General features: G+C 41.2%; 1 long non-coding RNA gene across 1 annotated transcript; it reads left to right on the forward strand.

Annotated features, from left to right (window-relative positions):
• The first annotated feature begins 10,390 nt into the window (after positions 1-10,390).
• On the forward strand, positions 10,391-13,735 carry LOC134298529 (uncharacterized). Its single transcript, XR_010005643.1, has 2 exons — positions 10,391-10,709; positions 12,807-13,735. It is a non-coding gene; the product is annotated as an uncharacterized LOC134298529 (long non-coding RNA).
• Positions 13,736-15,638: the final 1,903 nt, after the last annotated feature.

Genomic DNA, 15,638 nt, shown 5'->3' on the forward strand with positions numbered 1-15,638 from the left:
TTCTCCTCGCCTCCTCCTCTTCCTCAGGCTCAGAGGGAGGGAAGGAGGGGGGTGGCCAGAGGAGGGGCCCGGCCTCAGGGGGATTATTCATGCTCTGATTCGGGCCATTGTTTTTTCGGGACAGCCCTGGCGGCTTTCCCGTCGCCTGGTTGGTGTTGGGTTGGCGAGAGAGAGGCTTTATTTATTACTAGGAACTCCTAACTCCTCCTCTCAGGAGAGGAAAAAAGGAAGGATGGCATGCAGGCTGCTAGGACTTGGGAAAGTTACTTTTGTTTCCCGACAAGGAATCTTAGCATCCATCCCCCAGCCAGTCTTAAAAAAGAAACTTTCCCAAACTCTTCAGCTACAGAAGCTTGGGGTGAATGAAGGCAGGCAGGCAGGCAGGCAGCCACTCTTCCTCTCGCCTTTGAGAACTTCCTCTCCCCTATTGGGTGAGAAGGGCGGGATATAAATATTGCAATAAATAAATAAATAAACTGGGGATGCTGGGAACTGTCATCCCAAAATTTAGGCAATGGATTCTACTGATAGAATCATAGAATACTAGAGTTGGAAGACACCTTGTGGGCCATCCAGTCCAACGCCCTGCCAAGAAGCAGAAAAATCAGATTCAAACACCTTTGACAGATGGCCATCTAGCCTATGCTTAAAATAACAACAACAACAACAACAACAATTATTTGTACCCTGCCACCATCTCCCAGGATCCCCCAGTGGCGTAATGGATTAAACCCTTGTGCCGGCAGGACTGATGACTTGAAGGTTGGGTTGCTGACCTGAAGTTTGCCCATTCGAATCCAACCCAGGGAGAGCACGGATGAGCTCCCTCTGTCAAAACATCAGAGAGTCCCCTGGGCAATATCCTTGCAGACAGCCAATTCTCTCACATCAGAAGCAACTTGCAGTTTCTCAAGTAGCTCCTGACACCCCCCCCCCCCCCCCCGTCTTCCAGAGGGACTGGGGCAGCTCACAGAACACTCAAGGTGTAACATGCAAAATACAAAAAGTGCAAAACAAAACATAAACAATAAACAGTCAACCTAACATCACAACTTCAAAGTACTCCCCGATTACTTTGGGGGTGCTTTGAATGCGATTTCCTGCTTCTTAGCGGGGGGTTGGACTAGATGGCCCTTGAGGTCTCTTCCAACTCTACTATTCTATGATTCTATGATTCTATGATTAAAAACAGTAAAATACAGCAAGTGCTGCAAATTTCTTTTTTTTATCATGTCAGAAGTAACTTGCAAGTTGCTTCTTGGTGTGAAAAAATTTGCTGTCTACAGAGATGTTGCCCAGGAGATGCCAGATGTGTTACTGGAAGGCTTCTCCCATGTCCGCACAAGCTAGAACTGATAGATAGAAGCTCACTCATCTCTTGGTTTCAAACCGGCAACCTTCAGATCAGCAACCCAACCTTCAGGTCAGCAGTTCACAAGGGTTTAACCCATTGCGCCACCGCTGCAGGTAAAAACAGCAATATTCAATCTCAGAACTGTAAAGTGCTTGGTAGAGAATCTTAAAGTCCTCATATATATTATTAAAGAATCTAAATATTGTTGGAAAAGCCATGTCTTTAATTGTGTGTGGAAGGTTTGGAGGGTGGGGGCTAGCCTAATCTCTCTCGGGAGAGCATTCCAAAGCTGGGGGGCCACCACCGAGAAGACCCACTTTGTCTTCCCCACCAACCACATTTGAGACAGAGGTGGGACTGAGAGGAGGGCCTCCCTGGTTGATCTTAAAGCCCATGCCAATTCATAGAAAGAGATGCAGTCTCGAAGATAGGTTGGACCCGGATCATATAGGGCTTTATAGGGGATAACTTGCACTTTGAATTGGGTCCAGAAACTCATTGGCAGCCAATGGAGCTGCTTTAGTAAGGGCATAGTGTGCGCACTCTATAACCAGCTCCAGTTAGTAATCTGATTGCTGACCTTTGCACTAACTGCAGTTTCTGAGCCATCTTCAAAGGCAGTCCCACGTAGAAAGCTTCCAAAGAAGAAGCCTCCACCACAGTCCAGGGCAGAGAGTTGCATGGCTGAACAGCTCTCACAGTTAGGAAGTTCTTCCAAATGTTCAGGTGGAATCTCTTTTCTTGTAATTTGAATCTGTTATTCTGCACCCTAGTCTCTAGGGAAATAACTCTGAACAGCTCTTGTGGTTAGGAAGTTCTTCCCAGTTGTTACATGTAATCTTCTCCTTGTAATTTGAATCCACTGGTTGATGTCCTCATGTGTATCTCCATATACACGGTTGAATTAATGCAGTTAGACACCACATTAATTGACATGATTCAGTGCTATGGAATCCTGGGATTTGTAGTCTGATTAGGCACTAGCACTATTTTCCAGAGAATGCTAAAGACCTTGTAAAACTACAACTCATAGAATCATAGAATAATAGGGTTGGAAGAGACCACATGGGCCACCCACTCCAACCCCCTGCCATGCAGGAAAAGCAATTCCCATAATTCCATAACATTGAACCATGGCAGTTAGTGCTGTCAAGCTCAGCTAATTCTCTAGAGTAGAATAGATGCACCCTGCATCACTGGAACAACAGAAAACAAGCTTGCTCCATCTTTTCTATGACCTCCCTTCAAATATTTAAAATTTCAGTGACTTGAATATCTTACTTGCTTTTATCAACATGCAAATAAATGGTTATCATCTGTTCCTGTGTGGAAGAAACCAAATGCTGTACTTGAAAACTGGGTTACAGGAGAGAAAAAATAGCAGAAAAGACTCGCCATAAATAGATCTTTTGAAGCCCCTCCAGAGGTCAATGAACTGCAACTGTCAATAATCCTAGCTGGCATGGCCAATGGTGAAGATTGCTGGGAGAAGTTCAACCACACTTAAAGGGCTGTAGTGCTCCCACTCTTGCTTTCCTGCCATGTGTGTATGTGTTGTCAAGTTTTTGGTCAATTTATGGTGACCCCGTTGTTCATAGGAAATCCTTAGTCAAGGAATACTCAGAGGTGGTTTTGCAAGTTCCTTCCTTCTAAATGTAGCCTAGAAAATCTGGTATTAATCCGCAGTCTCCCATCCAAACACTAACCAGGACTGAACCTGCTAAACATCCAAGATCAGACTGGATCTGATATTCTAGTGTGCAAGACAATGATGATGATGCCATGTTTATATCCAATAACTTTTTTTTCCGTGTCAGGAGCAACCGGAGTTGCTTCTGGAGTGAGAGAATTGGCCGTCTGCAAGGACGTTGCCCAGGGGACGCCCAGATGTTTTGATGTTACCATCCTTGTGGGAGGCTTCTCTCATGTCCGCGCATGGAGCTGGAGCTGATAGAGGGAGCTCATCCACGCTCTCCTCGGGTGGGATTCGAACCTGGCAGCTTTCAGGTCAGCAACCCAACCTTCAAGTCACTTAGTCCACTACGCCATCTGGGGGCTCCTATCCAATAACTTAAAGTACCAGTAATAAGAAATAGCTAAGTAGCATAATATAAGAGATACTGGTGATTGCTCTGAAATGACTTGATGTGCTGCTTGAATGAGCTGGGAGTCTGCTTGAAAAAACTCAGGGCTATTGAAAGATTCCGACTGGCACTCAACGGGCGCTCTTTACAAACCGTTGCAGCCTCCAGCTGTTCCTCTGCTGGCACCAAGCTGCTTCAGATTGTATTATCATGACGTCATGACTTTCATGTGAAGTTTTTTGTGTTCTTCAAGGTACCTCAGGCCCCCAGTTTCACAGGGCACAGAAGCAGTCGACCACAACAGCCAAACCCATTCAATTAGGAGTGACTTCCTGGAGTGCTTTCAAAGCCTCCTTTTAACTCCTTCCGCTTTGGTGAACTGTTTCCGAGCTTGGAAATCTTAAAAGCAGTCACTGCATAAACAAAGCCAATTTTGTAATTTAATCTTACCAAAGGGAGCTGGTTCAGTTTGGATCCAGTCCATCAAGCAAAGCACAGAGTTCTGAAAATGCGGCATATTAGGACACCTTAAGATAAGATACTGAGTCTTTCAAATTGTGACAGATACAGTCAACCTTTCTCATTCATGGATTCTGCTTCCATAGATTCAACTATGGTTTGAAAATACGCTCCCCTCCCAGCCCATAAAAGCAATGCTTGTTTTGCCATTTTATATAAGGCACCCCATTTTATTACTGGTGAGTCTGGGCAAGTCACATTCTCTCCGTTTCAGAGGAAGGCAAAGACAAAGCCCCTCTGAACCAGTCCTCTTCAAACCTCCCATATTATGTTCACTTTAGATTTACTGTATGTCGGGAACAAGTTGAAGGTACACAGCAACAGCATTGCCTGAACTAGAAGCCAAGATGACCGAAGTGAGACTCACATATTTTGCATATATTATAAGAAGACATGACTCACTAGAGAAGGTAACAATGGCTGGCAAGGTAGAAGGCAGTGGGAAAAGAGGAAGACCATATTCCAGATGGGTAGATGCAATTAAGAAATCCACGGCTCTGAATCTGCAAGGTCTGAACAATGCAGTTGGTGGGGAAGCTTAAAGGTTTCTCATTCAATGTGGGTCAGCATATATTAAAGGAAACATGATGGTGGGTAACAGCAACAATTTAGCATAAATATAAATAATTCCAAGAAAGACCTAAGACTTGTCTACATTGATGGAAACAATCATTTTTTCAGTCCACAATGATCCCACAGCGGCCTCATTAATGCTACACACATCACAGTGAGGTCCCATAACTGCTCCCAACTTGGAAAGGAATTGCTTCCTAGTAGGAATGATCACCTTCCACCAACCAGTTCCACCCACTATTAATATTCCCCACCCCCTGAACTAAACAGCTAAGCAATGCTACTAATAAATTGATAAGATTGTTGTGTGTCAGGATTGCAGCACCTATGAGGTGAGTATGGATTGTTTTTTCTACAGTGTAGACAAGCTCTGTTGGGTCACCATAAGTCTGGGTCAATCTGGAAGCACCTAACACTACAGTATTGTGCTTTGCTTGCACTGCTCATTGTCTGAAGCACAACTACCACTACCAGACTGGCTTTGCAAGGCAGTAGTGATGTCACCTTGAGAGGTTTAGGGCACATGCAAATCTCTCTTCTTCACACAGCACTGAACTGGATGTATTGCTCCCAGCTATAGTAGTGAAAAACACACACCCATTAATTCACCCACATTGTGCAATGGACAAGATATGCACCATCTATTGACCGATAACCATCACAGCAGGTGAGATCACCAAGTGATTCTCAGCCATGGTGTTCTGATATCCAAGGCAATTAATTCTAAAGCATTTCTTTATTTATCATTTCCTGCTGATTTATAAGGGCTCCATGTGATTGTCCTCCTACTGCCAAATGAGAATTATTTCTTCCAAGCTTTGCATTACTCTACAGAGAATGAGGTGTCTTCCCCCCTCTCCTCCATGGCAATCTCTTTTTTAAAAACCAAAAAACAGGCTGATATTCTGCTGAATGCTTCTTTTCCCTTGTGCTATTTTGTTGCTTTAAATCAGACTCACAAAGCTGTTCTACCCCTTAACATTCTTGTTTCTTCATTTTTCAGCAGGAAGGAAAGCTGCTTAGTAGAGGTTGCAGATCTGTGTGCATAAATGCCAGCGAAGAGCAAGTTCAATTGCTTATCTTCTCCCATATTTGTTTTTGATCGCCTAAGGCAAACCTATCAAAGATTTTTTCGTGGAAAGATGGGGTTTACCTTTGCCTTCCTCTGAAACTGAGAGAGTGTGATTTACCCTAGGTCATCTGGTGGGTTTCATGGCCAAACGTAGACTCAAATTCTTGTCTCCAGAGTTTTAGCTTTACACTCAAACATATACTTTCTTGCTTTTCCCCTCTTGAATGCTACCTCCAAGGCTGCCAGGGGAAAAATGAAGCTAAAATAATATTGCTCAGAGGGGACTAGGCAAGGAGAGAAGTGGAGAATTTCATGTCATATCATGTTTGGTCCTTCAATGTTGCAACACATCGTTTTTAGTTACATGACTAGTGGAGATGATTAATCTGTAATGTCATAGTTTTGCTTAATTTTGGGGCTGTATAAAGGCTTTTGTTTGTTTGGTTTGTTTGGGGGGGTTTTTTGGCTCAATTGTTCATAAAACATGGATTGATGCTCCAAGTGAAAACATTTCCCATTTCTACATAGGGTTCCTCCGTGGTGGTCTGAGGACCTGTGCTATTTCCTACTTTTCTGCTGTCACTTCCCAGAGAACTTCCAGGAAAGGAAGAAAGTAAGAACTAGTTGTAGCCAATGGCCACATCAGTTAACTTCAGCAGCACTACTGTCGACCACAGCTTCTCAAGCTATATAATGTAGGAGGCGTGTAATTATTTTTCTCCAATGTGCCAGGGACTAGCACCATATTTGTGGTCATTAGATACAACTATTTCTTTCCTGAAAAATTGCCAGTGACCAGCAATGAATGGCTTGGGGACTGGCATAAGTACAGGGACCATGACTTTGAATAGCACTGCTCAAGATTACAATGCATAGTGTTCCTGCCCATTGCCCATGCTGGCTGGAACTGCTGGGAATTGAAATCTAATACATCTGGGAAGAACTAGATTGGGGAAAAATGGGTAAAATATGATTGGGAAGGAGACTAAGTTTATTTCAGAGGTGTCAGCATACCATGTGCTTGTCAAGCTGTGGCATACTGGTGCATATATGCAGTATACAAATTGGAACAGACTTCCTTAGGTTTTATTTTATGGCTTGCTGTTTAGAACATGCAATTAGATCTACATATAAAATTAAAAAGAGGAAATGGATTAGTTCATAACTCCCGATGGAATTAGTGTAAACATCAGAGCCTTTCAGATGGTTTTAATTCCCTCTGGTCATAACCTATTGGCTTATAATTAATGATCTTTCTAAAACCCTGCTTGGTAATATGCTGTTTAGATCCAGCATAAGCTTTTAACAGGGAAATTGAACACTGTTAAGTCCCATTTCCCACCACAAGGCTTATATGTACAGATAAGCTAAAGAAATACATGCAAATATGGAAGAAGAACTGTGCTGTATGTTGTTCCATTAAGAATATTAGAAGGTGCCTTATTCCAGGTCAGGCTGTTTGTCCGTGTTGTCTATTTAGGGTTCAGCACCCTGGATAGCTCTCTCTAAATTCAGAGTATAACCTGGCATAGATTCATCACCCTACTAAGATGAAGTCATGCAAAGCCTATCATCTGCCCTATGATACATGCCAACCAAGTGATCTTTTGATTTTTGCCAATAAAACTTTGATTTTTGGCCAAAACCCTGCTTTAAGAGATGTATTGTAAACATGCACCTGGTATCTCTCCCATCTTTCCAATGGGGTTCACTTTCTTCCTGTAGAATGGCTGAAAAACATCTGCTTATATGACCATAGACATAGATGCACAATTGTTGATATCATCTTCTAGGACCTTCAGCAAAACTCTAGGAAATCTCAGGTGATGCATTCATGGTTATGCATTTTTATATAGTCACAGCCAGAAGCTTCTCAGCCATCCATGGCTCTCCACTCAACAATACATGGCCATGTAAATGAGAAGGCAGGGGGGAAATGAGTTTTCAGGGAGTTTTTGGTCACTGCATGGGTGAGAGACAGTGGCCAATGACTAAAAGGAGACAGAAAAAGGAAGGAAGGGTGGTCATCTATTTTATTATAATATTGAATGACATGGGATAATATGGAGCCATTTTAATGCTCCAGTTGCAGAAATCAGAACGAAAAGCCCATTAAAATCAACTGTAAAACACATACACACACACCTTTGTAAATATCTACAGGAATGGCTTTATTTAATATAGAATAATTCAAATATTTCAGTAACAGGACACAGAGAAACTAGGTTTTGTATTTCTGCTCAGCCATGGAAGCCATTGGGAAAACTTGGGCAAGTCACACTCTCTCAGTTTCAGAGGAAGGCAAAGGCAAATCACCTCTGAACAAGAACACCCTATGATAAATTCACATTAGTGTAGCCATAAATCAAAAATGTCTTGTACAAAGCAACAGCAGTATAAAGAAAACCCAGAAGGCTGAGAGGGGACTTGATAGCTATGGATGTCACATTGAAATGGGGGCAGAGACTAGGACGTGGAGCAATGGATTCAAATTTCAGGAAGAAAGATGCCACTCAAATATTAGGGGGAACTTCCTAATGGTAAGAGCTGTTCAGCAGTGGAATAGGCTGCCTGGGAGTGTGGTTGAGTCTCCTTCTTTGGAAGTTTTTAAGCAAAGGGCGGATGGCCATCTGTTGGGAGTGCTTTGATTGTGCTTTTCCTGCATGGCAGAAAGGGGTTGGGCTGGATGGTCCTTGTGATGTTTTCTAACTCTATGATTATTTGACTTTAATTATAGGAGATCTTAATGAAACACTATTGATATTAGGGAACAGACTGAGTTTCAGTGAGCAAACACTGCTCTGCATCTTGCAATATGTAGGTTCAGTTATCTTGTCACCATGATAACAGAGGGAGTGGTAAACATTTTCCTCAGGAAAAGCAAGAATGCATTCTAAAATTAAACATGATAAACTTGGGACAGACTGCATCGAGAGAATATGAGAAGAACCACCCATTGTCGCTGATTGTTGTGAAAACAAAGAAGATAAAATTAGTCTGTTTAGTGAAGAACGTGCCCCATAATTAGTTTAGTTAGTCTCTGCGCTTTTGAACAACCATAGCTGATTAAAGCCAGTTATCTTTCTTTTCATATTACTTGGCAGTTCTTTCTTCTCTTCCTACAGGCTCATATTGCTAACATGCAAAAGTAAAAAAAGATGGAGAACCTCCATATTGAAAATAATGCATGCATTTGGTTAGATGCACACATTGACATATTTGGTAGTTCAACTGACAGAGAAGTATACCCTTCAATGTTTCACAGTTTACAATTAGGGCATGTGTGACCAAGCAGCATGAGAGTGTGGTCAAAATGTCAAAAGTTATTCATGAGGAAGAATAGACAAGACAGGAGAGGTTGCAGCAGTTGGCTTTTGCCTGAACCTGCTGGGGAGAATAAGACTATGTTCCCTCTTTCCTTTTTCCCTTTCTGAGGCCCCTTCCAGGCAGCTGAATAAAATCCCACATTATCTGCTCTGAACTGGAATATATGGCAGTGTGGACTCAGATAACCCAGTTCAAACCAGGTATTGTGGGATTTTCTGCCTTGATATTCTGGGTTATATGGCTGTGTGGAAGGACCCTGGGTTAACAGGCACAAACTACTTCTTGACTTTGAAATGAGTTTACAACAACTGAAGTAAGCTGAAGGCAAAGGAGGAAAGTTTGAGAAGTAGAAAGAAATTGGGACATTTTACAAACAACTGAAAAAGTGGGATGACAGGGGATTAACTAGGGGCCCTTCCACACAGCCATATAACCCAGAATATCAAGGTAGATAATCCACAATATCTGCTTTGAATTGAATTATCTGAGTCCACACTGCCATATAATCCAGTTCAATGTGGATTTTAGACAGCTGTGTGAAAGGGGCCTGAGACCCTGCCAAATTGGGATATTTGGAGAATATGAAGTAGAGCGAATGGTTACCAAACACTGCAATATTTGGAGTAGACACATTGATTTTGGAGCCCCTGGTGGTGCAGCGAGTTAAACTGCTGAGCTGCTGAACTTGGTGACCAAAAGGTTGGTGGTTCAGATTTGGGGAGCGGGGTGAGCTCCCACTATTAGCCCCAACTTCTGCCAACCTAGCAGTTCAAAAACATGCAAATGTGAGTAGATCAATAGTACCACTCTGACAGAAAGATAACAGCGCTCCATGCAGTCATGCCAGCCACATGACCTTGGAGGTGTCTATGGACAACGCTGGCTCTTTGGCTTAGAAATGGAGATGAGCATCAATCCCCAGACTCAGCCACAACTAGACTTAATGTCAGGGGAAAACTTTTACCTTTACTACAATGATTTCAATATTTACAGAAATGAATGAATGCTATATGTTCCTCTCTGAGCATGAAGCCAAAATCACTGATTAAAACTGAACATGGAAGATACTCCAACATTTCCACCCCATGGAATTGTGATGCAATACAGAAGCTTATTGTGCCATCTAATATTCCTTTGCTAGCTTATTAATTATTTGAGTTATATTGAATCTTCTCAGGAGCTATTTCTAAGCAAAACACACAAATTTTATTCAGTGTATATGTAATGGATTGCACTATATGGGCGCTTTTGAACAGCACCTGTTAACAACTCAGTTCAGCTCAATTTAGCACAAATATAAATATGGCTTTTCTCTCTGTCTCTGTTGTTCTCTCTTTCTGTCCCTCTACAAGTCAGTCTTATAGCCACAAGTGGACTGTTGGTGACCAGGGTTATTTCCTGCTAAAGGAAATGAGTTAATATGTTATTGATGCTTTGAGAAATCAGAAAAGAAATCATTAACTCACACTCCGAAGTCTACTTTAGTGAATCTGGCAAGGATGTAAGAAGCAGGGAATGTATTTGTTGTTGCTGTTAGCTACTTTCAAGTCAATTTTGATTTATGGCTACTCCATGAAAGAAAGATCTTCAAGTCACCCCATCTCCAACTGCACTGCTCACCTCTTACAGAATCAGGGCTGTGGCTGTCTTTCTTGCTTGTGTCTATCAGTCTGTAATGCCATCTTTCTTCTTCCTGCCCCTTCTTTCTTAACAGGCAATATTGTCTTTTCCAGTGATCCATGTCTTCTTGTGATGTGTCCATGCCCTACCCAAAAAAAAGGTGAAATGAGCTTATTTCTATGTCATTTTAGTACCCTAAAAAGCTTTCCTAACTTCATGGGAATTTGTCCAATATAACCATAGCTTGTTTATTCAGAATTGCTGGGTGGTGTGCACATGCACACACTATATCAATGGTAGTGTTCTTTCTTACAAAGCATCTAGCTTAATGAAGAGCCAGAAAACATTTCTTTATAAGAGCTAGCAGTAAGTAAGTAAGTAAGTAAAAGTTTATTTGTATACCGCCCTCTCTCCCAAAAGGGACTCAGGGCGGTTTCCAATATAAAATCAGCATAAAACATTGTACAATAAAACACTGAAAACACTATAAAACGCTATAAGAATTAGAAACGAAAACAAAACATAACAATTGACTAAAACAATCACATAAGCAGAAGGAATATAATCACTCAAATAACATGAATCCGCAAAGAAAGAGGGGGAAAAAAGACCACTGGGATGGAGGAGAGGAGCAGGCGCCCCTTATTATTAGGAATGTTCTCTAATTGAAGATTGGAAAGTTTTCTTTTCATACAGACTGAATAAGATGCCAAAAATGTTACATTTTGGGGTGTGGTCCCATCACAGACAGAAATGAGTGCATCGTATCATTTATGAATGTCAGCAATATGTGAATTTTTCAGGTAAATGCACAGGAAAGTTAACTGAAACAATACTTTCAGATTTATTAATAGGGACTTTCTTTCTGACAGTAAGGGATATAATGAATTTTGACTGTCTCTTATTGGTCTAGGTTGAGTATCCCTTATCCAAAAAGCCTGACTGTTTTGGTATTCAGATGTTTACATATTTTGGAACACCTGTATTTGTATATATCATTATTTACATCATGGGTTGTCTTGAGGTTTGAATCTATATACAAGGCTTGTAGATATGATATCTGACTTTAAATTGTCCTATTGCCTCCCCAACCTTAGAGCCACAAGTGCTGTTAGGTTGCAATTCCCATTATCCCCAGTTTGCATCACAGATAACCAAAAGTGATGGGAGTGTCATTCAATAACATCTGGGGACCCAAATTGTGTAAAAACTAAAGAGCACTGACCACTATGTAAAGATAATATAGTCGGCCTCTGTATCCATGGATTCTCCGTCCATGGATTCAACCATAAGGCTGATCTGGCACTCAAGAAAAATAGGTTTAAGTTGCCTACTGTCAGTGATTGAAGAGAGAAAGAAAGAGATTGACTCTCAGTTATTTTATGAAAATCATTATTCTTGACCGGGACCTTTGTGATACATGGTTCACTTCTCCTATGAAATCAGTGTTTTTGGCTTGTTCTCCAGCCAATCAAGCCAAAAATAATCCCTTTTCTGCAATAGGGTAAGATAAGACTTTTCTTTCCTCAAGATGACCTTGAAAGATATCTTATGTTATGTATGTTAGATTTGGAAAGCAAAAGAGAGTACAGAATTTTCATATGCAATATGACAACTGCTACATAATCGGTGTATGCAAAATACTGGAAAAATAATAAGATTTCAAATGTTGTAAAATGGATAGAAAAATTAATGGATTTGGCTGAATGAGATTTATTGACAAACCTATTAAAAGAAAACTTTGTAAAAACCTAGTAGTACCTAAAAATCAGGGAACCTTTTCCAAACTACGTAAAGAAAGAAAAAGAAGACATAACGATAGGCTTTGACATATGTAGAGAAGAAAAAATATTTTCTGTATTACAAGGAAAGATAGTAAACATAATAATTTAGAGAGAAGGAATGTTTATAATTTAACATACTATGCTCAGAGAAGAGTGGGAAGTAGTGGGGATAGGAACAATGTACTGTTTATTTTCTTTGTCTTATGTGTGTGTTTAAATATATATGTGTATGTAGTCTATTGTTTCTTGTAATTTAATAAAATATATCAATAAAATGTTTTTTTAAAAATTAATAGAAAGATATTTCAGTTAATTTACCTATGAAGACTTCATCCTCCTGGTGCAGCATGAGAAATTTGTTTGTTTGTTTGATGACTAGACCAACTTCTAGCTATTAGGAAGAAATACTATGAATTGTTTGGCAAACTTTGCCACTTTGATTGAAGGTTTTCTCCTTTTTATATTTTTCTCAGGTCCTCTGCAGCATTCTTTTCCGGAATGAACATGTACAGAACCCAACGGGAGAAGACCTCTTTATTTGTCATTAGAAAATGCAATTAACTCTTAAGGTCAGACAATGCCTTCCCTTGTAATCAGGCAGTTTCAGGCTCTCTCTGCAAAGCCAGAACAGGTGTTCCTTTCATTCCCGCTGCCTGTCTACCTGGCGAAGGCCCAAATAGCTTTCATTGAAGCCTGTGCTGCGCATGATGCATGGGCACATGCCTGTCTCAGGGTAGTCCCCAAACTGGCTCCTTACTAAGCCCTGTGTAGTTTTGTTTTGTTTCTCTTGAACACAGATACAAACAGTTGCTTTCTAGAGCTTAATTAAGCAATCGCTTGCATTTTTAGGCTACTCAGCTCTTATCAACAAGAAGACAAATGATGACAATCAGAACAACTTGAACATTTGGGTCACACATATCACAGGTTCAAAACAAAGTTTTACAATGGAAGTAATTATTATCCCTGCATTATCGGCGTTAGAGTGAGACAGTATGCATTTGCTTTAAGGCAAGTGCTTGGAAAAATTTTGTTTTCTTTTTTAAAATCTGTAGTTAATTGTTTGGGAATACTCTGTTAATGTGGAATTTGTGTATTGGTTGTGTTTAAATGCAATTTGTGTCTTGCCTGTATTGCATGCTGATTGCATCATCCAGAGTGTACTATAGTCTGGAAAGAGTTAATTACTAAGAAGCTGTGATGACCTTGATGTGTGGCTGGAACTGGGGAGTGTCCAGACACAAGTGTTCGTGCATTACTGATTGCATCAGTTCAGTTCTCAGTTCTGAGTCAAGTGCTGTCTGCCTAGAGTGAGAGTCAAGTCCTGTGTCCATTGTCTGCAAGTCTGTTTGTCTTGATTATTACTGAAGTCAGTAAAACTTTGTATATAGTTTTACCATCATCTCTGATGTCTCTTCATTCTGCATTCCACTGACTCCATCCAACTACTACTGCGCTGCAAATTACTCCACCGCTGTTAGTTTGAAGGTTAAATCACAAGAGTTTGACTCAAGTTTTGTTTTTTAAAAATAGTTTTTTTTTCAAACTATATGATGATAGTAATTTGATGTCATTTCAGATGCCATGGCTCCATCCTATGGAGTCCTAGGATTTGTAAAAAGGTAAAGGTTTCCCCTGACATTAAGTCCAGTCATGTCTGACTCTGGGAGTTGGTGCTCATCTCCAGGCCTGTAGCGAGGGGGGGAGGTTAGGGGTTCAACCCCCTCCCCCGAAATTTTTCGGGTTATAAAAAAACCTGGTTTATTCATGAATTTTAACTGGTTAACCAAATCCCCATGCTTAGTCTATGAGACGCAAAACATTAAGAGTCCCTCCAGGCACTATCTCAAGCAGATATTGACAGGTTTGTAGAGGGGGAGGGGTGCTAGGGGTTCAACCCCCCCCCCCCCCCCCGAAAATTTCAAAACCCCTCCCGAAATTTTTTTCTGGCTACGGCCCTGCTCATCTCAATTTCTAAGCCGAAGAACTGGCATTGTCCGTAGACACCTCCAAGGTCATGTGGCCGGCGTGACTGCATAGAGCGCTGTTACCTTCCCGCCGGAGCAGTACCTATTGATCTACTCACATTGGCATATTTTTGAACTGCTAGGTTGGCAAAAGCTGGAGCTAATGGCGGGCGCTCACTCCGCTCCCGGGATTTGAACCTGGGACCTTTCGGTGTGCAAGTTCAGCAGCTCAGTGCTTTAATACACTCCGCCACTGGGGCTCCCCTAGGATTTGTAGTTGTGAGGTATTATGAATTCTCTTTCAAGATACTCTAGGATAGGTTCACCACAAGCCAGAGTTGATATGAAGGCACATAACAACAACAAGATGAATGCTGAATTGGACATGACATCAATTTTCTCAGACCCTTCCTGCCCTTTGCAGCTTGCCCTCCCAACTGTCCCAATTTGGCAGGGATATCCCTGATGAGAATGCATCCACACTATAGATTTAATGCAGTTTGATACCATTTAAACTGCCATGGCTGAAACCTATGCAATAATGAGAGTTGTGGTTTGGTGATGCACCAGCACTCTTTGACAAAGGAGATTTAAAAAATTTATACATGACAATGCCATCATTCAATAGCATCAAGCAATAGCAGTTAAAATGTCAAAATGCATTGGTTCTACAGTGTAGATCAGTGGTTCTCAACCTGTGGGTCCCCAGGTGTTTTGGCCTACAACTCCCAGAAATCCCAGCCAGTTTAGCAGCTGTTAGGATTCTGGGAGTTGAAGGCCAAAACATCTGAGGACCCACAGGTTGTGAACCACTGATGTATATGCATCCTTAGTCTTCAGTCATTCAAGTTTCTCAGATGCTTTCAATAGGTCCCAACTTCTCACTCCACATCCCATCTATCCCCTTTGTATTATTTTCAACTATTGCAAAATTTCAAAGTAATTTGCACTCAAGGAGCGAGAAGAAGATGGGGTGAAAGCAAACTGCTGCAGACCCTCCAGGCTTATGAATTCTTCCTTACTAATGACTTGACCATGCTCTGATATTGCATGCCATATGTGACCTTTTTCATATAAATTACAGAAAATAGTGTTGGAAGAGACTCCAAAAGCCATCCAGTCCAACCCTATTCTACCATTCAGTAACACATGACCAAAGTACTCCCAACAGATGCCCATCCAGCCTTTGTTTCAAAAACTTCAGAGGAGACTTCACCACACTCTGAGGCAGCAATTTCCACTGTCAAAGAGGTCTTGCTCTCAGGAAGTTTTTCAGTGATGTTTTCATTGGTGAATTGTTGAAAGATGTGCATGATGTAGTGTTTTGAGTCTTGGATT

The sequence above is a fragment of the Anolis carolinensis genome, chromosome 4 (genome assembly GCF_035594765.1).
Source record: "Anolis carolinensis isolate JA03-04 chromosome 4, rAnoCar3.1.pri, whole genome shotgun sequence".
Taxonomy (NCBI): Eukaryota; Metazoa; Chordata; class Lepidosauria; order Squamata; family Dactyloidae; genus Anolis; species Anolis carolinensis.